Genomic DNA, 12537 nt, shown 5'->3' with positions numbered 1-12537 from the left:
AGAATATTCATTTAGGGTGAAGACTTGTTGAAAGGCTCCCAGCTGGAACCACAGTGCCCCCTGTTGGTTATGAGTGGAACACTCCTGCCGGACACTTGATTAGATACACCTTTACAATGCAAAACAACGACAGCACGTCATTGTACTTTAACACTCACTGTGTCCAAATGTTTGGGTTTAGTGGCACTGCTAACATCAAATATATCATCAAATATATGCTATATTTACTGTTTGCTCATATTTCTCTATTTCAGGCTTCATTTTGTTGCATTGCGGTGATAATGAAAGTAGTCCCATTCAGTCTGTTTTGTAATAAAATGATTTTTATTTTACTGGTGCCGTTCACTTGGCCGGCTTTAGCGCATCAGGTTATTAAGTTCAATGACCCCCTTGCCTGTATGCACATTTTATTATATAGCGCGTGTGTACATCCGCCTTTATTGTCGGCACTCCCTCTTATTTCCCCGGTGATCTTACCGTGCAGCCATAAAAACACGTAAATAAATAAAACCTTTTTTGGAGTTCGTCCTCGAGCTCCGGTTGGATGCTGGGAAGCTGACTCAGAATCTTCTGGGATCTTGGGATCCGCACTCTTTTGGGTTGCATGAGAAGTTATTATAATTATACGGTACCCTACAAACATGATGAAATTACACTTTGATGAATCAACCAATCAGGAGCTGTCGCCGCACTCACAACAAGCTTGTCAACCCACTGGAAATAGCAGGGGGTCATTATATACTATACCAGTAGAACAACATAAAAACCTTACTACATCGCTAAATTCATCACACAGCAACTTAACATTCAAAAGGTACACCTGGCAAATACACAAACTTGGCCTAATATGATAATCAATAAAAAAAAAGGCATTACATCTGAACAACGCATTCAGTGGGATGCTGCAATGACGTCAGCTTCCCTCTGGGCTTTGAGCTACGAGTCCTAGTTTTTTACTGGTGGACAGAGGCAGCATTGCAACGCCGTCCACCATTTTCTACGCTTCCTATGCTCCTCCAGTGAAAGGGTTTTCTCAAACGAAATGATTTATGGGAAAAAACTCACTGTTTTTTTATATTGAACTTATATTGGTACATGTTTATATATTTCTGAGGTGTAACATTTGAGGGTTAAGTTACTGCGTGATGAGTTCACGTAATATGTCATTTTATGGCTTATATATATCAGTACTGTTTATACAGTGTATGAACCAATCTGTTTATTTGTGGGTCGGCCTATACGCATACCTTTATGGTACACCTCTCATGAAAATGCCCAAATGGGACCCAACTAATGTGACAGGGCGGGGGGTCTCAAACTCATTCAATATGTTTAAACACTTCTTACTTAGAGGGTGCGAGACCCTTACTCCCTCATGAAAGAAGCAGGCGCACTTTACCAAATGGATAATAGTCATAATATAGTCCGAAATACGCCTCCTTTGGAAACTGGAAGGAAAACAAACACTATTTTTAAGAAGGTAATATTGCCCTCTGGTGGCGGATACCTCTATGTGCATGCTGTGTTGGTGTGTGTGTGAGAGAGAGAGAAAGGGAAACGCCATCTCATCTAAACTGAGTGTCATTCCGCATATTAAAAAGCATTTATTCTGACTCCGGCCACACGGGGGTGCTGATGGAAGCTTTTATAACGACTCGCCCTGTTTTCTGGTCTTTCTTAAAAGAATATTTCATCTTTTACTACAAAAGTGAGCAGCATGGTTCTAGTCCTGGTCTAGACTAGAAAACGGGGCCCTACACCGGTTTTGAAATCACTGCCTTGGCTTCCTTTGTGTTTCAGGTCCCTCTCTAACACCCTCACAAGCACTGACCTATATTTACAACTTCCATTTGAGTATCTTAATTGGCTGCACTGCTTCCGGTACACAGTCGTGCAGGACAAGCCAATCATCCAATCAGCATGCTCTACTTTCCCTCCATTTTTACCTCTTTATTCTCTCTCATTTAGGACTTTATTGTCGTAATATTGTGACTTTTTTCTCATAAATGTATAACTTAATTCTTCTAATCTTGCTCATGAATTTGCAAATTTTTTTCTCAAAAAAATTACAACTTTATTCTTGTAAACGTACAATTTTTTTCTCTGTAAATTTACATATTTTTTCTCATAATCTGACTTTTTGTCTTGAATTTTCTGCGTAATATAACAAATTTTATTATTTTAATTTGGAATTTTATCTCAGAATTTTCATAATTTCATTTTCTCATAATTCTCACTTTTTAGCTAATCTCTATGAGTTTTAAATCCCATAATTTTGATGTTTTGTCACAATTGTGACTTTTTATGATTTTTTAGCTCATAATTTCGACATTCTAACCTCATAATTTTGACTTTTTATCTCATAATTATGACTTTTTATGTCATTTTATCTTGTAGTTTTTATTTCAATCATAACTATGACTTTCTTTTGTCATAATTTTGGCTTTTTATCTCATAATTATGACTTTTTATGTCAATTTATACTGTAGTTTTGATTTCAATCATAACTATGACTTTCTTATGTCATTATTTTGACTTTTGACCCTATAAGTTCACCCTTTTATGTCATACTTTACTTTTTTTAAATCTCATAATTAAGATTTTATCTCATCATTTGGACTTTTCATTTCCATAATAATGACTTATCGTTGGGATATTTTCCCACAGTGGCGGAAACAGGCTTTCATAGATTTTATAGCTCGCTTTGAAAAGTGTAAGAAATCTTTTTAAGACGTTACTTGGTGAGCTGGTGGCTGACGCCTCTATTTCTACCGTGTGTGTGTGTGCGTGTGTGCGTGTGTGTGTGTGTGTGCGTGTCTAAAATCAGCCCGGCTAAGAAGCTTTGTGGAGCTACTTAAGGTCAAGAAGATGCTGGTAAAAGAAGGAGGAGTGAAGGATGAGGAGGTGAAAGGATGTTCAACGGATGGTGAAGTCACTCTCACTTTAAACAGGACGCAAAACAAAACACGGGTGAGTCCAAACTTTGAAAAGAAAATGTCTGTCATGGCTGCTTTGAGCTAGCATCTTGTTTACTTTGACAAAACAACAACAACACCGGACAATCTGGTGCGTTTCATTGAACGTTTGAACCGCCGAGCAATGTACGAACATTAAGAACTGAATTTAACCCAGATGTGAACAATCTGGTTCTGATCCGAATCAGCACCGTCGGGTCTTGGTGGAGATTTTAACAATCAGACTATCGGACTAAGCTAAGAGGCTAAAGCTCACATTTAGAACTGTGTTTTGTCTCCGACTACTCAGTGGTGCCCCCTGCGGGTAGAAAAGTGTCTCTGCGGCTGTTGCGTGTTGAACGTGTGAGCTGATTGTGTAACTGGGCGACCATCATGACACACACCGTGGAGGATGGTAGGCGACACACACAGTCCTAGTTTAGCTAGGTGTTGACGCTAAGACTAGTGTTATAAAGACACACAACAGTTTGTCATAAGCTGTTTATGTGTGTGTGTAGGCGTGAGCGAGGCGCTAGCCAGTGTGGCGGAAGACGTTAGCGACGCCGTCAGCAGGAACGTCAGTGGCGCTGACCTTCTTCACGAACTCCTGAGCGCTCCTTGGCTACACGCCCTGCTGCAGGTACCACCCCCCAGCCAGCAGGGGGAGACACACTCTATGGCACAACTCGCCGTTATGACGTCACTCTATCTTTGCCACTTCCAGACTTATGAGCGCCTGTTGGAGTTCCGGAAACTCTCGCCCCACCCCTTTCTGCCTCACGCCTCTGGGCTCGCGTACGAGGTGAACGTCCACTCGTTGTGTTTGTTCCTTGATATAGCATTTTGTTACGTGGGATGTCGTGTTTTTTTGTAGAATATTAGAGACTTTCTTTCAAATTGTACCGGAACAGATTGGGACCGCTGAGGCTTCAGTGAAAAGTAGCATTGGCGACATCTGGTGGAAGAAAGAAGTAACAGCAATCTACGTAAAAACACTGGCCGCCATTACAAATACATAGAAAGAAACTCGCTAATGCTCTCATTACAAGACAACGTTGTTCAATTGCTTGGTGGTTGTTTTATTTTACACAAAATAACCAAAATAACCAGTCCAAATCACCATTTAACTATTTCTATAGAAAATAAATGGTGTTGCTACTTCATATTGATTTTAACAACGCGATTGAATAATGAGCTTGCTTTGCAACAGTGCCATCTGCTGTTTGTATTAGCGTACTGCAGTTTCCACCATTCCAACGTTACAGTATAACCTTTCTGTAGGTCCAGAGTGTTCTACATATGCTCCATTCTACGTCTGCTGAGGCCTCAGAACTTCATGGCCTCCTCTGCTGTCCACACATGAAGGTCCGTCCCCTCAGTGGTCCTCCTGGATGGGTCCTAACATCTCCACTCCTGACGACAGTCTCGGCTCTCGTTTCCAGGCCCTCCTGTCTTGTCATGACGCCGTCGCTCAGGCCGACTTTGAGCCCATCCTTCCTCCTCTGCCTGATGGTCTGCCTGAGGACGAGGAGGCCATGAGGATCGTTTGTCTGGTGAAGAACAAGCAACCTCTGGTCGGTCACTTTTAGGACTTGTTGATGTTTGGCGCCATGCTAATATGTGTTTGTGTATCAGGGTGCCACCATCAGGAAGGATGAGGGCACAGGAGAGATCTACATCGCCAGGGTTATTCGTGGAGGACTGGCGGACCGAAGTGGTGTGTGTGGAACACATCTCCACACACACACGGCTGAGATGTACGTAAACATGTCGTGTGTGTGTGTGTGTCAGGGCTCCTCCATCCCGGAGATCTTCTGCTTGAAGTCAACGGGAAACCTCTGAGTGGTTTACAACCAGAAGAAGTCATCCACATACTGGTAGGTGCCTTCTAGTGGTTCTCGTGTTCCTCGTGGTTCTCATGGGCCTCATCGTCCTCACGCATGTTCCTTTATTCCCCTCATGTGTCTGATGACGTTCATCTTCTTCATGTTTCCTCATGTTCCTCATACTTGTGTCCCCATGCTCCTCATGTTCCTCATACTTGTGTCCCCATGCTCCTCATGTTCCTCATACGTCTGTCCCCATGCTCCTCATGTTCCTCATACTTGTGTCCCCATGCTCCTCATGTTCCTCATACTTGTGTCCCCATGCTCCTCATGTTCCTCATACTTGTGTCCCCATGCTCCTCATGTTCCTCATACTTGTGTCCCCATGCTCCTCATGTTCCTCATACTTGTGTCCCCATGCTCCTCATGTTCCTCGTACTTGTGTCCCCATGCTCATGTTCCTCATACTTGTGTCCCCATGCTCCTCATGTTCCTCATACATCTGAGGACCATACTTGTGTCCCCATGCTCCTCATGTTCCTCATACTTGTGTCCCCATGCTCCTCATGTTCCTCATACTTGTGTCCCCATGCTCCTCATGTTCCTCATACGTCTGTCCCCATGCTCCTCATGTTCCTCATACCTGTGTCCCCATGCTCCTCATGTTCCTCATACTTGTGTCCCCATGCTCCTCATGTTCCTCATACTTGTGTCCCCATGCTCCTCATGTTCCTCATACCTGTGCCCCCATGCTCCTCATGTTCCTCATACGTCTGTCCCCATGCTCCTCATGTTCCTCATACTTGTGTCCCCATGCTCCTCATGTTCCTCATACTTGTGTCCCCATGCTCCTCATGTTCCTCATACTTGTGTCCCCATGCTCCTCATGTTCCTCATACTTGTGTCCCCATGCTCCTCATGTTCCTCATACCTGTGCCCCCATGCTCCTCATGTTCCTCATACTTGTGTCCCCATGCTCCTCATGTTCCTCATACCTGTGTCCCCATGCTCCTCATGTTCCTCATACCTGTGTCTCCATGCGCCTCATGTTCCTCATACCTGTGTCCCCATGCTCCTCATGTTCCTCATACCTGTGTCCCCATGCTCCTCATGTTCCTCATACTTGTGTCCCCATGCTCCTCATGTTCCTCATACTTGTGTCCCCATGCTTCTCATGTTCCTCATACTTGTGTCCCCATGCTCCTCATGTTCCTCATACTTGTGTCCCCATGCTCCTCATGTTCCTCATACCTGTGTCCCCATGCTCCTCATGTTCCTCATACTTGTGTCCCCATGCTCCTCATGTTCCTCATACGTCTGTCCCCATGCTCCTCATGTTCCTCATACTTGTGTCCCCATGCTCCTCATGTTCCTCATACTTGTGTCCCCATGCTCCTCATGTTCCTCATACTTGTGTCCCCATGCTCCTCATGTTCCTCGTACTTGTGTCCCCATGCTCCTCATGTTCCTCATACTTGTGTCCCCATGCTCCTCATGTTCCTCATACCTGTGTCCCCATGCTCCTCGTGTTCCTCATACTTGTGTCCCCATGCTCCTCATGTTCCTCATACATGTGTCCCCATGCTCCTCGTGTTCCTCATGCTGCAGATGAAGTCTCAGGGCACCGTCCTGTGCAAGGTGGTTCCAAACGCGTCCCAGCTGAGCAGCGGCACCAGGCCTGTGAGCAGCCTTCACCAGACGTGCCGAGAAACATCTCGCTTTTGCTGCCTGATGCCGACTCTCTTCCTCTTCCTGTGTGAGGTCTTCATGAGGGCCATGGTGGACTACTGCCCCCTGCAGGACTCCTCCATTCCCTGCCCCGACGCCGGGGTGGCCTTCAGTAAAGGGGACCTGCTGGAGGTGGTGGACCAGTCAGATGGGCGGTGGTGGCAGGCCAGGAGGCTGCCGAGCTCCGCCTCATGCGCCGGTTTGATTCCCTCTGCCGCCATGTTGAAGAGGTAATTGAATGGACTCTTATTTTGGAATGGACTCTTACTGTGGAATGGACTCTTATTGTGAAATGGACTCTTATTGTGGAATGGACTATTACTGTGGAATGGACTCTTATTGTGGAAATGGACTCTTATTTTGGAATGGACTCTTATTGTAGAATGGACTCTTATTTTGGAATGGACTCTTATTGTGGAGTTGACTCTTATATTGGAGTGGACTCTTACTCTGGAATGGACTCTTATTGTGGAATGGACTCTTATTGTGGAATGGACTCTTATTGTGGAATTGAATTTTATTGTGGAATGGACTCTTATTGTGGAATGGACTCTTATTTTGGAATGGACTCTTTTTGTGGAATGGACTCTTATTGTGGAATTGAATTTTATTGTGGAATGGACTCTTATTGTGGAATGGACTCTTATTTTGGAATGGACTCTTACTGTGGAATGGACTCTTATTGTGGAAATGGACTTTTATTGTGGAATGGACTCTTATGGTGGAATGGACTCTTATTGTGAAATTGACTCTTACTGTGAAATGGACTCTTCTGTGGAATGGACTCTTATTGTGGAAATGGACTTTTATTGTGGAATGGACTCTTATGATGGAATGGACTCTTATTGTGAAATTGACTCTTACTGTGAAATGGACTCTTCTGTGGAATGGACTCTTATTGTGAAATGGATGTGCTATTGTCTCCATGGTGTCAGCAGCAAACAGAAGGAGCAGTGGATGAGTGGATCCCTCCGAGCCCATACGTGTTCCAGACAAGGTGTGGCCCCCGTTATTACCCCCCCCCCTCCCCCAATATATTCCCACTAAGTATTCCACTTCATGAACTTCCCTCTCCTGGTTCTCATGCCGTGCGTGATGATGATGATGATGAAGTCATGACAGCTGATAACGGTGAGTACTATTTCCTGATGAAAGAAGTATTGCATCTCACGGTTCGATGCCACAGCGCCGCCTGTTGCCAACCTGTAAAGCATCTTTATCGGATCCATAAGATTGTCTTGTCTTTCAGAGGATGAACTCCAGGACAAATCCACAGCAGGTGACATGAACACATTCAGTACTTTCACACAAGACTGGAACCCGTTTAAGTCGGACCCGCTTCACTCGCCAAGCCCGAGTCCCCCCGTCTTCTTCCCGTCTTCTACTGCAAAACGTGGCCGCTTAAGTCGACGTCAACGTACACGGTGAGACACAAAGAGCTCATTTTTAATGAAAAATTGGACCGTTAGTGGTGGGTTCTAGCTAGCTTCATGGCTGTGTCTTAGCCATCAGGTTTTTTTTTGGGGAGGGGGCACATTCTAGAACATAAGAAAACTAAAAAAAAAATAACAGAAGACATGGAAGTACTCATTCATTCATTCATTTTCTACCGCTTATCCTCACGAGGGTGATTTATTGCACGTTTATTGTACAGTTTACAATGTATTAGAGAACTCTAGACATGAAATAACACCCCTATAGTCACCTTTAACCTCCTATTATGAAATACGATAGACATTCATTCATTCATTTTCTACCACTTATCCTCACCAGGTTCGCCTGGGTGCTGGAGCCTATCCCAGCTGTCAGCCAATCACAGGGCACACATAGACAAACAACCATTCACACTCACATTCAAACCTATGGACAATTTGGAGGGGCTAATTAACCTAGCATGTTTTTTTTTTTGGAATGTGGGAGGAAACCGGAGTACCCGGAGAAAACCCACGCATGCACGGGGAGAACATGCAAACTCCACACAGAGATGGCCGAGGGTGGGATTGAACTCGGGCCTCCTAGCTGTGAGGTCTGCGTGCTAACCACTCGACCACCGTGCAGCCCGTATGATTTATTATAGTTGCAAGAAAATATTTTTTGTAAAAAAAAACTGTAGGGGGGGGCACAGCAGCGTGGATGCCAGTCGACATAAACAGGTTCCACTACATTGGTAGAACATGGATAGAACATGGATAGAACATGGATAGAACATGGATAGAACATGGATAGAACATGGATAGAACATGGATAGAACATGGATAGAACATGGATAGAACATGTACTGAAAAACAATGTTTATGTTTGTTATGCGTACGTCAGATCAGGAAGAAACACATTTTGGTAGGTAAGTCTTGTTTGTTGACACACCTGTTGATACACACCTGTTGATACACACCTGTTGATACACACCTGTTGATACACACCTGTTGATACACACCTGTTGATACACACCTGTTGATACACACCTGAACAACCCGACTACAACACAATGAGAACATTATGATAGCGTTATGATGCTAATGTTGGTGCTCCAATTAGCTTTCATGTACAAAGATGGTGTCATTATGTCGTTATGACAAAGACGGTGGTCTAACGTCATCTAGTGTGTTGTCAAATTTCCCTCCACCAGATGAGGCGGAATTGGATATTCCGGAAGGGATTTACCTGGGTAAGACTCTTCCCTTCTCCTTTTCCGGGAAGTTTTTGCCACGCTGGTTTATTGGCTCCAGAACCGACTATCATAAGTGATTTTTTTTGCAACAATTATTTATTATTTATTATTTATTATTTATTATTTATTATTTATTTTTTATTTTTATTTTTATTTTTATTTTTATTTTTATTTTTATTTTTATTTTTATTTTTATTTTTATTTTTATTTTTATTTTTATTTTTATTTTTATTTTTATTTTTATTTTTATTTTTATTTTTATTTTTATTTTTATTTTTATTTTTATTTTTATTTTTATTTTTATTTTTATTTTTATTTTTATTTATTTTTTATTTATTTATTTTTTATTTTTATTTTTATTTTTATTTTTATTTTTATTTTTATTTTTATTTTTATTTTTATTTTTATTTTTATTTTTATTTTTATTTTTATTTTTATTTTTATTTTTATTTTTATTTTTATTTTTATTTTTATTTTTATTTTTATTTTTATTTTTATTTTTATTTTTATTTTTATTTTTATTTTTATTTTTATTTTTATTTTTATTTTTATTTTTATTTTCATTTTTATTTTTATTTTTATTTTTATTTTTATTTTTATTTTTATTTTTTTATGTTTTATTTATTTATTTATTTATTTATTTTTATTTTTTTTATTTTTTTTTATAATTATTTTCCTAGTTAGAGCATAGAAAACCTGCTAACTATGTTTTTTAATATCATTAGAGCCCTCCGGACATGAAATAACAGCCCTATAGTCACCTTTATACTCACAAGATATAATATATTTCTTTACCTTTTCTGTGCATATGAGTTAATGAGTTAATAACAGCAAGCTAACAACGGATGTCACAGGAAATACCGAGCTCCCACTCGACTTGTCAATCATTCCACACGACCTGTCAATCATTCCACACTTTCTGTTGCTCAGCTGGTTTCCGACGTAGCTTTTGTCTCTGGAGGAAGATGCACTCCAAGAGGAGACGTCAGTCCTGCGCTTCCTGCTCCATCAACAGCGTGGCTTTGGCCACGCCCTACGAGGAAGTGGTGTTGTACCGGCGCCCCCCGCAGGAGAACCAACGCCTTGTCGTCCTCGTGGGTGAGAAAATGTTCCCCCGAGATTCCCTCATGATTGACAGGACTGATGGTTGCACGGACCAAGACAGGTCAAAGGTTTTTACCCCACAGGTGCGTCAGGAGTGGGCGTCACCGAACTGAGGCGGAGACTCGTCAAATTAAACCCCTCCACCTTCCAGGGGCCGCTACCCCGTACGTGAGCACCCCCCCCCTCCCCCCGTCTAGGATGACTGACAATGATGTGATTGAGTCACTGAGCGTGTGCTTTGATTGGCCGCCAGACACCAGCCGTCCAATCAGAGCGTGGGAGCAGACAGGAAGGGAGTACCACTTCGTCACCAAGGAGCTCTTTGACCACATGGCGTTGAACCACAGGTCGCCGTCCTTCACGCCGTTTACGCTCCATGGCTTGTCACTCAACGTGTGTGTGTGTGTGTGTGTGTGTGTGTGTGTGTGTGGGCAGGTTTGTGGACTACGGCGAGTATAAGGGTCACATGTACGGGACCAGCGTGGACGCCATTGATGATGTCATCAAACGGGGACGTGTGTGCATCATTGATGTTGAACCGCATGTGAGTGTTTTTATGCTGGATCAGAATCCATGATGTTAAGCTCCTGACTGGGATCGTCTTGGTCTTGGTCTTGGTCTTGGTCTTGGTCTTGGTCTTGGTCTTGGTCTTGGTCTTGGTCTTGGTCTTGGTCTTGGTCTTGGTCTCAGCCTGTCCTTGTTTTGGTCTGGACTTGGCCTGGACCAGTCCTAGTCTTGATCTCGACTTGGACTTGACACTCTAATTATGACATTGGCCATGATCTTCAGGATCATTTCCAAGTCCAAGTCCAAGTCTGGACTTGTCCCTTGCCATGGTCTTGCTCTTGGGTTCAACTTGGTCTAGACCTGTCCTGGTCTTGCTCTTGACTTAGGCATAGTCTTCATTTCCAAGTCCAAGTCCAAGTCTGGGCTTGTCCTGGTCTTGCTCTTGGGTTTGACTTGGTCTAGACCTGTCCTGGTCTTGCTCTTGACTTAGGCATAGTCTTCATTTCCAAGTCCAAGTCCAAGTCTGGGCTTGTCCTGGTCTTGCTCTTGGGTTTGACTTGGTCTGGACTTGTCCTGGTCTTGCTTTTGGGTTCGACTTGGTCTAGACCTGTCCTGGTCTTGCTCTTGGGTTCGACTTGGTCTACACCTGTCCTGGTATTGCTCTCGGGTTCGACTTGGTCTAGACCTGTCCTGGCCTGGAGCTTGACTTGGGCATAGTCTTCATTTCCAAGTCCAAGTCTGGACTTGTCCTGGTCTTGCTCTTGGATTCAACTTGGTCTAGACCTGTCCTGGTCTTGCTCTTGGGTTCAACTTGGCCTAGACCTGTCCTGGTCTTGCTCTTGGGTTCGACTTGGTCTAGACCTGTCCTGGTCTTGTTCTTGGGTTCGACTTGGTCTACACCTGTCCTGGCCTTGAGCTTGACTTAGGCATAGTCTTCAAGTCCAAGTCTGGACTTGTCCTGGTCTTGCTCTTGGGTTCGACTTGGTCTAGACCTGTCCTTGCCTTGAGCTTGACTTAGGCATAGTCTTCACTTAGTACCTTGGTCTTGAGCTTCACTTGGCCTTGGTGTAGATTTGACTTTGGTCTTGACTCAACCTTGGTCTGGTTTCTGGTGTTCTCTAGAACATTCCGCCTCTGAGGAGCAGGAAGCTGAAGCCCTACGTGATCTTCGTGAAGCCGCCCAGCATGGACAGGCTGAGACAAACGAGGAGGAACGCTCGCATCATCTCCAGCTTCAAGACCAGCAGATTTTTCACTGTAAGACCTTCTTATCTTGGCTTTTCTGGACTGGCTGCCCTGAGATGGTGTGTGTGTGTGTGTGTGTGTGTGTGTGTGTGTGTGTGTGTGCGTGTGCGTGTGTGTGTGTGCGTGTGCACCACAGAAGGAGGACTTTGTGGAGATGGAGGAGGTCTCCAGACTGATGGAGGCCAAGTACAAACATTTATTCGACCACACGCTGGTCAACGACGAGCTGATGGACACGTGTCTGAAGCTGTGCTCCGTCATCCAGCAGGCCCAGGAGGAACCTCAGTGGATCCCCGTCAGCTGGACCCGAAGACCCGAAGACTAGCAGGCAAAAGCATCACTTCCAGTACAATATCCTAAACCGCGACATGCAACCACTAAAAGTTGAGAAGTATCTTGCCCCCCCTGACCCCCATGGCCCCCGAACCACCCCCCGGGGTGCGGGCGGCATATGTGGGCAAATTAATTAAAGATCAGCGCTAATGAGCTTTTCTGTCTTCTTCTT

General features: G+C 43.7%; 1 pseudogene; it reads left to right on the top strand.

Annotated features, from left to right (window-relative positions):
* Window positions 1–2853: 2853 nt before the first annotated feature.
* Window positions 2854–12519, top strand: LOC131135461 (MAGUK p55 subfamily member 4-like; annotated as a pseudogene).
* Window positions 12520–12537: the final 18 nt, after the last annotated feature.

This window comes from Doryrhamphus excisus, chromosome 9 (assembly GCF_030265055.1).
Source record: "Doryrhamphus excisus isolate RoL2022-K1 chromosome 9, RoL_Dexc_1.0, whole genome shotgun sequence".
Classification (NCBI taxonomy): domain Eukaryota; kingdom Metazoa; phylum Chordata; class Actinopteri; order Syngnathiformes; family Syngnathidae; genus Doryrhamphus; species Doryrhamphus excisus.
This window is presented reverse-complemented; position numbering and strand designations above follow the sequence as displayed.